Source organism: Protopterus annectens, chromosome 9.part0 (assembly GCF_019279795.1).
Source record: "Protopterus annectens isolate FY-2018-M chromosome 9.part0, PAN1.0, whole genome shotgun sequence".
In the NCBI taxonomy this organism is placed as follows: Eukaryota; Metazoa; Chordata; order Ceratodontiformes; family Protopteridae; genus Protopterus; species Protopterus annectens.
In genome coordinates this window covers 1549607920-1549622073 of record NC_056743.1, presented here as the reverse complement: position 1 = coordinate 1549622073, position 14154 = coordinate 1549607920, and the positions used below count along the sequence as shown (strand labels likewise).

The window sequence follows — 14154 nt, the reverse complement described above, 5'->3', positions numbered from 1 at the left end:
ATTCAGCTATGGATGTGGCTAGGCATGTCTTTATTATGTGTCAGGGTAATTTTGAAGTTACTACTGACAGAAAACAGTTTAACCCTTTATTTGTGTGAAGCAAAATGGTGAGTCTTAATCTTTCTGAACAATCAAAAAAGGTTAACTTACCATTGCCATGGCAACATACTTCCAGAAGAAAAGATGGTCTAAATGAACACACCTTTCCAGGTGGTACTATATCTCTAGCGTTGAAGATATATCTGAATGCCAGTTGAGAATGAACTCTACAGAGTTAATGCCTTAAATTACTATTTACATTGTGGACTGTAGAAGATAACTAAGGTCACATTCTAGCCTCTAGAACAATGAGGGACTTTTGCATAAAGTAACACGAATTCCTTCTGCCAAAGTTTGAAAAGTCAGCAGCAACGTTAAGTCCAATAGCAGCATTCCCTCTCACATTGATCAGAACAAATTTTTGCAAAACACTGTTCATTGACTGTCATCAAGTTATGAAATCACATAAAATGTTGTACTGGTGCTCAGCCATCTAGCTTATAGCAAACGTTTTGTTAAAGCATTCACTAAATACTCTTCATGGCAGGCAACACTTTGTTTTTTTAAAACCATGGTAAATATGCATTTTTACCTTTTTTTATTTAAAAAGTATGTAGCAAGGCATACATTGTGAATGCCTTTCTTCTCCTTTGGTGATCATCCTTTCATGTTAAACTGATATTTAGAGACTCTGGACTATGGTTATTAAATATGAAATGTCTTTTTCATGAGTTGAACTTCAGAAATTATACCTATAGCTTGTAAGTGTAATTTTTGGTGACTACCATGATTTCATTAGAATTTTTTAGCGCAGCTATTGATATATAAAATCAAAATAGATTATAAGAACAGAACACTAAATGTGCAGACTAATGGCATTAACATTTGTAAATATAAAAAGAAATATAAGTTATGATGATTGAGTGCAATGGCCAAAAAATGCCAGATTACATGGACATACCATATTTTCTAATACTCAGGCAGTCTAAATTTGTGATTTACTAATGTTTCTCCAAAAAGAATGGATACTCAGTGTTCTTGTTGATGGGCCAGTAGGTATCTGTATAAATATCTCTCCTTTTTGAATTAAATCATTACCACATTTGTTGTATACACCTCATTTTTAGAAATCTGTTAGAATTATTTCAAAAGGTCAGCCAACATTACTTTTGATTTTGTGCAGGGAGGTCCCTTGATTACTATTGGTCCCACTGAAATTTATTTCTTAATTGTATTCATACTTGTTTCCAGATCATCTTCTGTTATTAGTGGTGAATTATCCCTAATCTCTGACTCTATTGCTCTCTTCATTTTGGCTGTTCTAAAACTGTTGCTAAATCTTTCAGACAGGGAACTGAATGCACATTTTGTGTCAGAAAATGTTTCCTTGTCACTGACTAGGAAATATATCATATCATATTTATAACCTTTATCCTTCATTTTTTTTCTGATTCTGACAAAAAAAGATGTATTCGTGTGTTAGACTTTGACAACAATATAATTTTCTAGTATATTCTGATATATTAATAATTAAGTCTAGAAATCTATATTTCTAATCTAGTTTTAATACTTGTCTATGGGGCTTTCTCTTAAGGAATGTATTGTCTTCTTTTCCTGTTGTAAATTTTATGGATTTTATAGCTTCACTGGGTGGGTTTATTTGAATTTCCCACTGGGTTTGTTTTTGAATACTCCACTCTCTTTGTATCTCACTTGAAATGATATAGCTATGCATTCATTCACTATGTGATACCCTTATATTACTGGGTGTTTATTTTATTTATTTATTTATTTTTGCATTCATGCCCAATAATGGATTCAGTCATAAAGTACAGTTGTGTGAGTAAATGTACTATAACAGTAGATGTTCAGATGATCACTGTTGCAGTACCTTTATCTATATGGGTTATATCATGCTAAGGATATAACAGCCAGCTAGCTTTCAAAGCTTTAAGGACACCTACCACATGCTCAAGCCATTAATCAGTTCAAGCTGATCTGAAGAAAAAAAGTGGTTTGGACATCAAGCCCTTCCTAGTTTTCATGCCAAAAGAGAGAGGGAGGCTAGAGCCCTGAAAAGGTCATTGGTAGGAAAATAAATAGGAAGATTCTCTCCCTGGCAACAAAAAGCCTTCCGGAGCAAAGAGATGAAGGGAAGGAGTGTCTACTGCAACAGTGATCATTTGAACATCTACTGTTATGCGAAGTTTACTTAAACAACTGTACCATCTTCATCATATTGATCACTGTTGCACTGGCCGTAGCTATATGGGTAGACTGCCATGGCTTACACTGACTGAGAGAACGAAGGACGAGGAACTGGAAGCCCTTGGAGAATAGCCCTAGCAAAGCCTGTCATAGATCTGGTAAAGAAATCTAGTTTGTAAAGCTTTGTAAAGGTATATACAGAGGACCAAGATGCTTCTTTTAGAGCACTTGTAGATTCCAACTCTTTCCAAAAAGCCACAGATGAAACCAATGTCCTGGCAGAATGACCATCGATCCTGCCTGGAATTGTCTTGTTATGGTAGGCATAACAAAAGGTAATTGCATGAGACAACCATTTGAAATAGTCTGCTTTGAGACAGGTTGTCCTTTCTTATTTCTTTACAAGAAATGAGTGACTGATCAGAGTTCCTCAAAGTTATAGTTCTTCCAAGATAAATATATGTGTTTTCTGTGGACATCCAAAGTATGGATGCTGTTTTTATGTTCTAAAAAGAAGATAGGGAGATAGAGCACTTATCTCACAGTAAACTTGGATACCACCTTAGGCATAAATGAAGGACTAGTTCTCAAAGAAACCCTATCCTTGTGGAAAATGTGATGTGGTTGTCCCACCATGAGAGCTTGCAACTCAGATACTCTTCTTGCAGAAGTCAGAGCAATCAGAAAAAATAATTTTTGTGTTAAGAGCCTCAAATCAGCCTGATAAGCTGTTTCAAATGGAGCAAGAGTTAACTGTTCCAAGGCAAAGCTGAGATCCCATGGAGGAGACACCTGTTTTATTGGGAGTTTGGTGGGCAACATTTGGTAGGCAAAGCCTCTTTCAAAAACATTTTCACAGGAGTCTGCATGAAAAGAGGTGTTCAATGTGCAGACATGCTGAAATAGTTGACAAAAATACCTTGCGGATGGATTAAGACAGATCAGAGGATAGTAACTCAAACAAATAAAGTAGAACCACAGAAACACTAACCTTAAATAGTCCAGGTTATTCTTTTGATATTACATAGAAAACATTTGCCATTCAAAAATACATGTATTTCTAGTAGCATGGTTTCCTGCCTCCTTTAAAATCTACTGCACATCATCAGAAAAAAGGTGCCTAAAGGGTATTAAGAGTCTTTCATCCAGACAGGTAGCAGAAATAGTTTCAAGATGGGATGTATCAACCACCCATTGCATTATATGCATAGCTCTGTGAGGAAGTTTGTGGTAATTGCCACTGGACATTTCCAGTTGGAGGGAGAACCACTCTTCCCTGGTCCAGAGGAGAGTTACCAAACTGATCTTTGGAAAGGTTTCCTGAATCATTAAAATGATCTTAAATATTAGTAGAAAGGGTGGAAAAACATACACGAGCATTCTGCTCCAAGGAAAAGAAAAATCATCTGTTTTCCAAGCCTTCTTGCTTGGAGTCCTGGAGCAGGATTGTTGTGAGTGGATGCAAATAGATCTATCTGAAGTGTTACCGATGACTGGATTGGATCACTTCCTGGAAGATCCTCTGATGTAATTTCTATTTATGAGGGTCTATCATAATCATCCTCAGCTTGTCTGCCACATAGTTCTGCTCTGACGGTATAATAGATGCCTGTAGAGTGAGATTGTGCTAAAAGCTCTATCCCAAGCTACTATGGCCAGCCTGCAGAGAGGATAATATCTAGTAGTTCCTGCCATTTATTTATGTATCTAATCAGTATTTGGTTGTTTGTAAACACTTGTAATGGTCAAGAGTGTTGATAGCACTGATGACAATCAACATCTATTACATTTATGTGATGTTCTTCGTGTTTCACAGTTGCAAGCTACAATCAGTCGGCCTGAATTCCAAAGTCTAGGTCCGGCGTCGGTTGCTGTCGCCTCTTCCCTGACGTCATGCGCCAGGGGTATAAAAGATGCAGCCAACGCCATTTTCTTCAGTCTTTCTTGCCGTGCAGTGCCCAAAGCAAAAGCAGTTCACAAGTGCCGGTCGGCCGACTCCCGAGATTTTCGTGTTCGAATTTCAGATCCGAAGTCTTCACTAAAAGCTAAGTACCCCGTTGGGGAAACTTTTTTCTTGCTCCAGACCTATGTCAGAAAAAGTTAATAATTGTATTTCTTGTGGGAAGCAAATACCTCATAATGACTTTCATTCTTACTGTATTCCTTGCCTAGGCCCTGACCATAACGTTGTTAGTTGTTGGTTTTGTGCTAGATTTAATGAACGCACTATTAGGCATCGGTACGATTTTGCATTTCACTATTTTGGCAGAAAATTTAACTATACAATGTCGTCGGATAGCCATCCAACTACCGGAATTCACAAGAAACGCAAAGAAAAGGACAGGCATCCGAGGTCCAAAACCGACGACGAGGCTTCTTCTAAGCCAGTCGCCGGTTTGCCGGTTCTCAGTGAGGCGCCTTCGCAGCCCCTGACAACCGCTACTTTAGACTTGCAGGCCGCTACCAACACCCACGTGGAGTCAACCAGGCCGCTGGAAGCTCAAGGTATTGGACCTTTGGAAAATATTCCCTCAAATGGGTCCGGAGCCGCTGAGCAGGCATCGGCTTCTGAGGGTGTTTTCAGACCTACTCAATTACATGTTAAAACGACTTCAGCCTCAAAGGCAAAGACTAAAGCACCTTTAAAGACAAAGAAACAAGTACAACAGCCTCATGGACGGGCCTCCATGCCTAAAAAACAGATGCTCAAAATGGCCGAAGACCTAATTACTTTGATCAGGGGTTCCTATCCCCTTCCTGCTAAGAGGCCTAGGCAAGAGACAGAATATGAATCTTCAGCTCAGGTTTCTATTTCATCTGATTCCTCTTCTGATCAGGAATACTCTCTTCCTCCCTATGAGGATTCTGATGCTGAAGAGTCTATCCCTTCACCCTCTCCTCCTGAGGATTATTCTTTTGGGGAAGCTTTACATACCATGAGGGAGCATTTCCACTGGGAGAGCCAAGATTATTCAGAATCTAAGAAAAGGCTCAGAGACTTCCTTTTACTACTACAACACAGGCCCCTAGCTATTCCACCTGTGTTAGACATTGTAGATGATGTATTTTCAGAGTCCAGTCTGACCCCTGACTCCTTACCTCCAGCTTCTGTTAAGCCGGACAGGTACTACAGAGTTCCTGACTCTCATAAATTCCTTTTCAAAAACCCTGCTGCTGGCCCAGAAACTATCTCTCAGGGTCCCAAAGGGGTCAAGGCCTCCACTGCAAAAAACCCTACTCCCTCTGACAGGGATTCTAGGGCGCTGGACAGATGGGGAAAAAGATTTACACTTCTGCTACCTTGGCTATAAGGGATTTAAATTGTCAGTTTCATATGCTCAAATATCAGCAATATATTACGTCACTGCTTAAACAGAAAATGTTGATAAATTCTGAATGTGCAGAAAACAAAGAAATGCAGGATTTATTGCATGCAGCTGAACAAGTTGGAAAGCATACTTTGCAATGTGGTTTTGATTCTTTGAAGGCCTCCTGCAGGGCTGCAGTTACGGGTTCTGTCATTAGGAGGCATGCTTGGTTAAAGGAACAAAATCTACCTGATCATGTTAAAGCAAAATTATTAGATGCTCCATTACAGCATGATACTTTGTTTGGTGTTAAAGCAGAAGAGGTGTTAAAGAAAATGGAGGACAAAGCTAAATCTATGCAAACAGTCAAGGATTTCTTACAGGTACAGCCACCAAGATTTAGCAGACACTGGCCTACAAAGAATTGGTCCTTTTCAGTGTCAGACAGGCCACAAAGGGGCAGATACAGATGCCCTAGAGGCAGATCCCAGCCCCAAGGTTCGTACAGGTCTAAACAATGGGGTGCTTCTACCTCCAAAACTGGAGAAGACAAATCACAGCCATACAGGAAACAGTCCCAATGACTTCCCCCTGCCTGCACCAAGCACTTATCATCTGGCAGCACCTTTAGGGGGAAAACTAGCACTTGTTTTCTCAAAATTGGCACATAATAACCCAGGACAAATGGGTCTTAAACATAGTGCCACAAGGCTACAAGTTTCACTTCCATACCCTGCCAAGGGCAAACGGTTGGCCAGACCTGCCAAAACATCAATGGGCAGAGGCGCAAAAACAAGTCTCATCCCTCATGGACATGAGGGCCATTCAACAAGTACCAGAGCAAGAGCAGGGACAAGGATTCTATTCAAGACTGTCCTTGGTACCCACAAAGGACAAAACCTGGAGACCAATACTGGACCTATCTGTTCTAAACACATATCTGGATATTCCAAAATTCAAAATGTTGACTCTACAGAAGCTTCTGCCCATGTTGGACAAGAAGGCTTGGCTTGTGACTAGATCTAAAAGAGGCATACCTGCATGTCCCAATCAGACAAACATGCAGAAGATACCTCAGATTCAAAGCTGGCTCAATGCACTACCAATTCTCTGCACTGCCCTTTGGCTTATCTACTGCGCCCAGGATCTTCACAAAGTGCCTGGCACCAGTAATTGCATACTGCAGACAAAGAGGAATACAAATATATCCTTACTTGGAAGACTGCCTCATTCAAGCAGAGAACAAGGACATTCTACTACAGCATCTGGCGTTTGTAAAGAGATTACTACCATGCCTAGGGTACACAGTCAACAAACAGAAATCGAAACTAGTACCCTCTCAAGAGATAATATTCCTGGGTGCAAGCTTAAATACAACTGCCCAGATGGCTTATCTCACGCCAGACAAACAAAGGCAACTGACTACCTACTTCAAACTGTTGGCAACAAAGGCCCAGTTATCTGCAAGAAAAATTCTGCAGGCTTTGGGCTTTATGGCATCCTGCATCCTACTAATTCCATATGCAAGACTGCATGTAAGGAAACTTCAGTGGTACCTAAAAAGTGTTTGGACTCAACATTGCCACAGCCTGGAAACAATAGTTGCTCTCATTCCCTGCCTGCAACAGGAGTTTCAATGGTGGGCGAAGGCCTGTCACCAGAACAAGGGACAGCCATTCACTCTACCCCCAACCACACAGACATTAACAATGGATGCATTGGATTATACCTGGGGAGCCCACATGGCAGGAAGATGTATTCAAGGCACATGGTCCGCAAACCAAATGCATCTACATATCAATCAAAAAGAGATGCTAGCTGTTCAAAATGCCCTGACAGCCTTCAAGGACCTACTTCATCTGGGACAACTACTGATAAAGACAGACAATACCACGGTCATGTGGTATATAAACAAGCAGGGAGGCACTCATTCTTACCCCCTTTGCAGACTAGCCATGACTTTGTGGGACACAACATTGACTTACCAAGTACATCTGCAGGCACAATTCCTGCCAGGAAAGATAAATACTCTGGCAGACGAACTAAGCAGAAACATCATGGATCCCCATGAGTGGAAACTGGATCCACAAGTCTTCAGCATGGTAACAAGGAAATGGGGATGCCCAGACATAGATCTATTTGCCTCACCTCACAACTGCCAACTAAAGAGATTCTGCACAAGGACTTATCACAGACAAGCATGGAAACTGGATGCCCTATCTTTCAGCTGGAAAAACTTAACAGTATATGCCTTTCCTCCTCTGCCTCTTCTCCCCAAGGTACTCCTAAAGGTCAGACAGGAGAAGCCAAAAATGATACTGATTGCCCCAGACTGGCCACGCCAGTACTGGTATCCAATCCTAAGGAACTTGCCTCAATGCCCAGCCTGGACCTTACCTCAAGTGCCTCATCTACTGTCCCAGCAGAACAATCAAATCCTGCACAGCCAACTCAAGACCTAAAATCTGGCAGTGTGGCGGATAATGTAGTCATACAAAACACACCTCTCACTAAAGCGGTGATGGATGTCATTTTGGAGGCCAGGAGGCCTAGTACTAGAAAATCCTATGCTGGAAAATGGAAGAGATTCTGTGCTTGGAACCAGGCACAAGGAATTGACACAGCTGTACCAAATATTCCTCAGATTTTGCAATACTTGACTGAGATGCTGGACAAAGGTCTATCCTTTTCATCTACAAAAAGTCATGCCTGTGCCATTTTGGCTCATTACAATACAGAGCCACCAACCTTTTCTCATCCTTTGTTAAGGCAGTACCTCAGAGGGGCTAAAAATTTAAGGCCTCCAAGGATATCACCAATACCTGCATGGGACCTCAACTATGTCTTGGAAAAACTTGCCCTGCCTCCTTTTGAGCCAGCCGCTACAGCTGATATAAAGTTTTTATCTTGGAAAACAGCTCTGCTCCTAGCAGTAACTTCTGCAAGACAAGTCTCAGAGCTACAGGCACTCATGGCTGCGGAACCTTTTATCATTTTTTATCCAGACAGGGTTTCTCTGAGGACAAACCTGGCATTTTTGCCTAAGGTAGTGCCCAGTGTGGCCCTTAACCAAACTATTCATCTGCCTACCTTTTTTCCAAACCCACAGAATAAGGGGGAGATAATTCTGCATTCTTTGGACATACACAGACAGCTACACTTCTATTTGAACAGAACCAAAGCTTTCAGAAAGACAGAGCAATTACTAGTGGCATATGCTGTAGGATCACAAGGAAAAGATATCTCAAAGCAGACTATTTCAAAGTGGATAGGCCACTGCATTCATTTCTGCTATTCATAACATGGCAAGCCAGTACCTAAGGGCATTAGGCCACATTCAACCAGAGCAGCAGCCACTTCAGCAGCCTTCCTCAGGGGAGTACCAACCAAAGACATTTTAGAGGCTGCTACTTGGAGTTCAGTGCACACCTTCACAAAGCACTATCACTTACCACTCTACTCTAAATCCAGGGCAGGCTTTGCCACTGCAGTTCTGCAGGGCCTAATAGCCGCTCCTAATGCTATTTAGCTCCAGCCTCCCAACCTTAGCTCTGGGATTCAACCCAATTGTAATGACTGCAACAGTGAAACACGAAGAACATAGTACAGTTGTGTATACTTACCATAAATGTAGATGTTCAAGTGTATTCACTGTTGCAGTCCCCGCCATCCCCCATTTCTTTGCTGGAACTTATCTGTACTTCTCTATTCTATACAACCTATGTGGTGTATTTGCTTGTAGAGGAAGGCAAAATATATACTTTGGTGCATGCATGTTTTATTGACATATTTTTAGCCTACCCTTTTGGGGGCACCTGGCATCTGAGGTAAGAAAAACTGAAGAAAATGGCTTCGGTTGCATCTTTTATACCCCTGGCACACTGATGTCAGGGAAGAGGTGACAGCAACCGACGCCGGACCTAGACTTTGGAATTCAGGCCGACTGAGGGTAGCCTGCCAGCAGGATAACCCAATTGTAATGACTGCAACAATGAATACACTCGAACATCTACATTTATGGTAAGTGTACACAACTGTACTTTTTGGTCTGTCTTTTCTGTTTCAAGGACCCTGCACTTTTATCCCTAACACTGCTCCCCAAGCAAAATCTGGATGAGAACTGGTAGGGAAAATGGGAGACTTGGATTCAGATAAATCTGGTCTCTCCAGCAAAGATGGTCTCTTGTCACAAACCCCAAAACTGGAATCTGAAATGTCAGGGGATGTTGATGCTAGGACCATACTGATTTAAGGTAATGATGATTTCTTTTTCATGTGCAGTTTTATTAGATGAATCATGAGAATCCTATAAGCCATATGACTTAGTATCCTGAGAAATTCTCTTGTCAGGACAGTTGCTTGAGTGGAAAAACTCAGCAATATATCTAGACACAGATCTACTTTTTCCTTTGGAAGAAACGCTGTTTGAACTGAGGTATCTTGGAGATACCATAGGAAAACAACCCATGAGAAGGCATTAAAGTAGACTTTTGGATGCACTCCTGAAAGTCCAGTTTTTGCAGGAGGTCTCATACCCAGGTGGGGGATTCCTGGCAATTTGAAAAGGAGTTTGCAATGATAAACAATTCATCTAAATAAAGAAACATTATCCAAAAAGAGAGAACTCAGTGATAAACTGCACAGTATACACAGCAAAAGACAAAAAACAAAAAAAAACTGTGCAGAAACATGGAGACACCAGCAGATAAAACAGCAATGTTTTATTGTATAGTTGTAAGCGCTTTCACACCCTTCTGTGCTTCTTCAGACAATGTAAAACTTAAAAGAATCAACTTCAGTAGATCTATACAAATTCAAACAAACCAATAAAAATTCACATCATTAATGATTAATACAAATTTAAAGAGATACTTAATAAAATAAAATAACGACTGGTCGGATAGAGCCTATCTGGACTCTGGTTCCTATGGTCATCGATAAACCAACAGGAGGAAGAAATACAAATGTAAGCGCTGTAGAAAGCGAACCAGTGGTGAGAAGGAAAGAACAATCCAATGTTTTTATTACAGGTGAACCAACTTTACCGCTTCCTTTTCAGGTAAGGAGCAAATCTGTGCAAGACAGGGACAATACATGCACAGGTCAGAAGCGGAAAGACATTTTGCACCACAACAACGGACATACGTTGAAGATGATGTGGGCAACTGTACAAAACGGTTTGTGTGGAACCTGTCTGATTGTTCTTTGACTGCCTCTGAGATTTCTTTATTAACTAAAGGTTTGGGTTATATGCCCTCCAATACAGCTAATGTTGATGAGACTCTATTGCAATTTAGACTGTTTGCGAGAAATATTGCTTTACGTATGACCTTTGGCAATATGAGTACTGTTCACAGGAATATTTTTACTAAACCCAGCAGTTTTATGCCTAATTTTTCATCTACTCTTGATGTGTTTGTGAAAGCTTGTGAAAACGATTTGTATAGTTATTTTAATTCACACAAACAGGTTATGCATGATAACTTCAGTCACGGTGAATGCCAAGCACTTAGAACTTTACAAAATAATGAGAACATTATTGTTAGACTTGCTGACAAAGGTGGACCAGTTGTAGTACTAAATAATGATTATTATATACAATCAATGCTTAGGATGTTAGATGATCCTTTGACATATCAGTCTGTTGAATTATGTATTATTGAACAAATGCAACAAGATGTCTTTTTGGGTCTGCATGAGTGTCTTTGTATGGGACTCATTACACATGAGCTTTATGCTTATTTTAATGTGGAATTCCCTCTTATACCGAAGCTGTATAGCCTACCTAAGATTCATAAGAATCCTGTGGTTCCCAGTTTTAGACCGATAGTATCTGGCTTGGGATGGCTGACTGAGCCTTTATCTATTTTTGTAGATAAGCAATTGAGAACAGTCTTGGACCAATATTGTATAGTTTTGAAAGATACTCAACAGTTTTTACAGGATCTATACATGAAATTTGGTCAGTCCTATTTTCCATCTAATATTTTGGTGTCTCTGGATGTCGAGGCCCTTTTTACTTGTATTTCGAATACTGAGGGTATTGGTATGATCAAGAAATATTTGACAAGGGGATGGTGCTTTTGATGAGAAAAACATAGATCTTATATGTTATTTATTGGAAGTTGTTTTAGATCATAATGTGTCTGCATTCGAAGGAGTATGGAGTAATGCAGCGGAAAGGTGTGGCGATGGGAACCAGTTGCGCCAATAGCTATGCGAATCTGGTCATGGCAGAGTGGGAATATAATAATATTAGAGAATTTATAGGTACAGATCTTATCTTCTACAGACGTTTTGTAGATGATGTCTTTTTTGTATGGGGAAGCAGCGAGGTTTCGCTGTTGAATTTTTTAAGACGTCTAAATAGTAGTTGTAGTTTTTTGCGTTTTACACATAAGATATCTAACACTAACATAGAATTTTTAGATGTTATCATTTCAGTAAATAGTGAAGGTTTTTTTTACCACAGAAATGTATCATAAAAAATGTTACTGTCCTTCGCTCTTACATGGAACTAGCATGCATCCTCAACGTGTGTTTTCTAGTGTAGTGCATGGACAGACGGTGAGACTAGCTAGATTAACAGTTAATAATGATATTTTGAAGGAGAATTTAGAAACTCTTAAGTCAGAGTTTATAGGTAGGGGCTATGAACAGATGGCTGTGTCCAAAGCTATAAGTACCACCATGAAAAGAAGGGGCAGCAATGCCAGACCTTATTTTTCTGAAATAAATACATCTAATAGGACTAATAGTAAAGATCCACAAGGGGTGCCTTTGACTTTGCCATATAGTACTGATGTTAAGTATATTAGGAATGTGTTATATAAAAATTGGCATATTCTGCACACGGATCAGGATATTGTGAAAATTGTTGGTTTGCGTCCAAGAGTGGTATATAAGAATACACTGAAGCAACTTTTATGTTATCCCAATAAGAAAATTATCCAACAGCCTTTGTTGAGAGGCATGACAAGATGCAATAGTTGCAATTTTTGTCAGTTTATTAAGGAGGAAGAATATTTTATATACCCGGACACCAAACGAACCTGGCAGTTTAAGGTGCAGGCTGATTATAACACTAAAAATGTGATATATTTGGCTCAATGCACTACATGTGCAAAATTCTATGTAGGAAAAACAAATAGAAGACTTTGTGAGCGTATAAGGGATCATGTTTATTGTACAAGGAAAGAATTAGTGCATAGTGTTTTAGCTAAGCATACGGTAACTGAAGGTGTTACACACTCATTTTTGTTTCAAGTAATACAAGTAATGTACAAATACATTAGGCTGGGGGATATTTATGCATATACTGACACAGTGGAAATTAAATGGATATTTAGACTGGGAGCACATTTAGGCTCCGGTCTTAATGACACTGTTTCTATTAAACCAGCACTAAAAGGACGTAAATTGCTTAAGAAATGAGCTTAATGTATATACTTTTTAGTGGCACCTTATGCCTTGTATTTATTTTATTTTATTAAGTATCTCTTTAAATTTGTACTAATCATTAATGACGTGAATTTTTATTGGTTTGTTTGAATTTGTATGGATCTATTTAAGTTGATTCTTTTAAGTTTTACATTGTCTGAAGAAGCACCGAAGGGTGTGAAAGCGCTTACAACTATACAATAAAACATTGCTGTTTTATCTGTTGGTGTCTCCGTGTTTCTGCACAGTTCTTTTTGTTTTTTGTCTTTTGCTGTAAATAAAGAAACATGTGAATTCTTTGCTGTCTGCAGTAGGCTATCTCTGCAGCTTGACAGTTTGTAAATACTCTTGGAACAGTAGATAACCTAAAGGGTAATACAAAGAACTGAAGGCGTGATCCAGCTACAGAAACATCTGAAATCTGGAGCTAGTGGAATGTGATGATAAGTATTTTTTAAATCTAAAATCACTAGAAAACTTAAATGGGGAATGAGAGGTAATAGGTTGTGAAGACAGCATTTTGAGTACTATCACACACTGGTTTAAAAAGGAAAGTTCCAGAACTCGTCTCCATGAAGCTTCTTTCTTTGCCACCAGAAACATTCTTGAATAAGACAATACTCCTGCCTGAGGACAAGAAACCACTCTTATAACTCCCTGAGTCAGTAGATGCTGAATGACAGCTATCAAAAGAGAAATGAGATTCCTACTGCCATCTTTAATCATCATGAATCACTCTCAGAACCCATTTGTCTGAAACTATTTGTTGCCAAAAAGATAAAGTGAGATTCAGATTTATGGCAAGGATTAAAGGCTTGCCAGTAGAATCTTTTGATGATAGTCATTCAGACTTGGTAAACAATCTTTTATTCTAGGGAGCTCATCCTTTCTTCTTGGAACCTCCCTGTCATTGCTTTTTAAATGTCTGCTTACCAACTGCTTGTTGTGTTTGCTTATTTTGCTTTCTGCAAAAGGTTGTAATGGTGACATTACACCCCTTGGCAAACTTGGAGTAAGAAGGCTGAAAAATCTGTGAAATTCTTGGAATCAGCTTGCCTCTGTCATCACATGTTTTAAGGATCTTTGAAGATGATATTCACTAAAATAAACCCTCTCTGTTAGAGGATGAATTCAAAATTTCAGCTTTAACATCCTCAGG

The 14154-nt window shown here is 39.6% G+C and overlaps 1 protein-coding gene across 1 annotated transcript in view; it reads left to right on the top strand.

Annotated features, from left to right (window-relative positions):
* Positions 1–14154, top strand: part of LCP2 (lymphocyte cytosolic protein 2) — a 1995233-nt gene that overhangs the window by 916418 nt on the left and 1064661 nt on the right. The window lies entirely within an intron of this gene.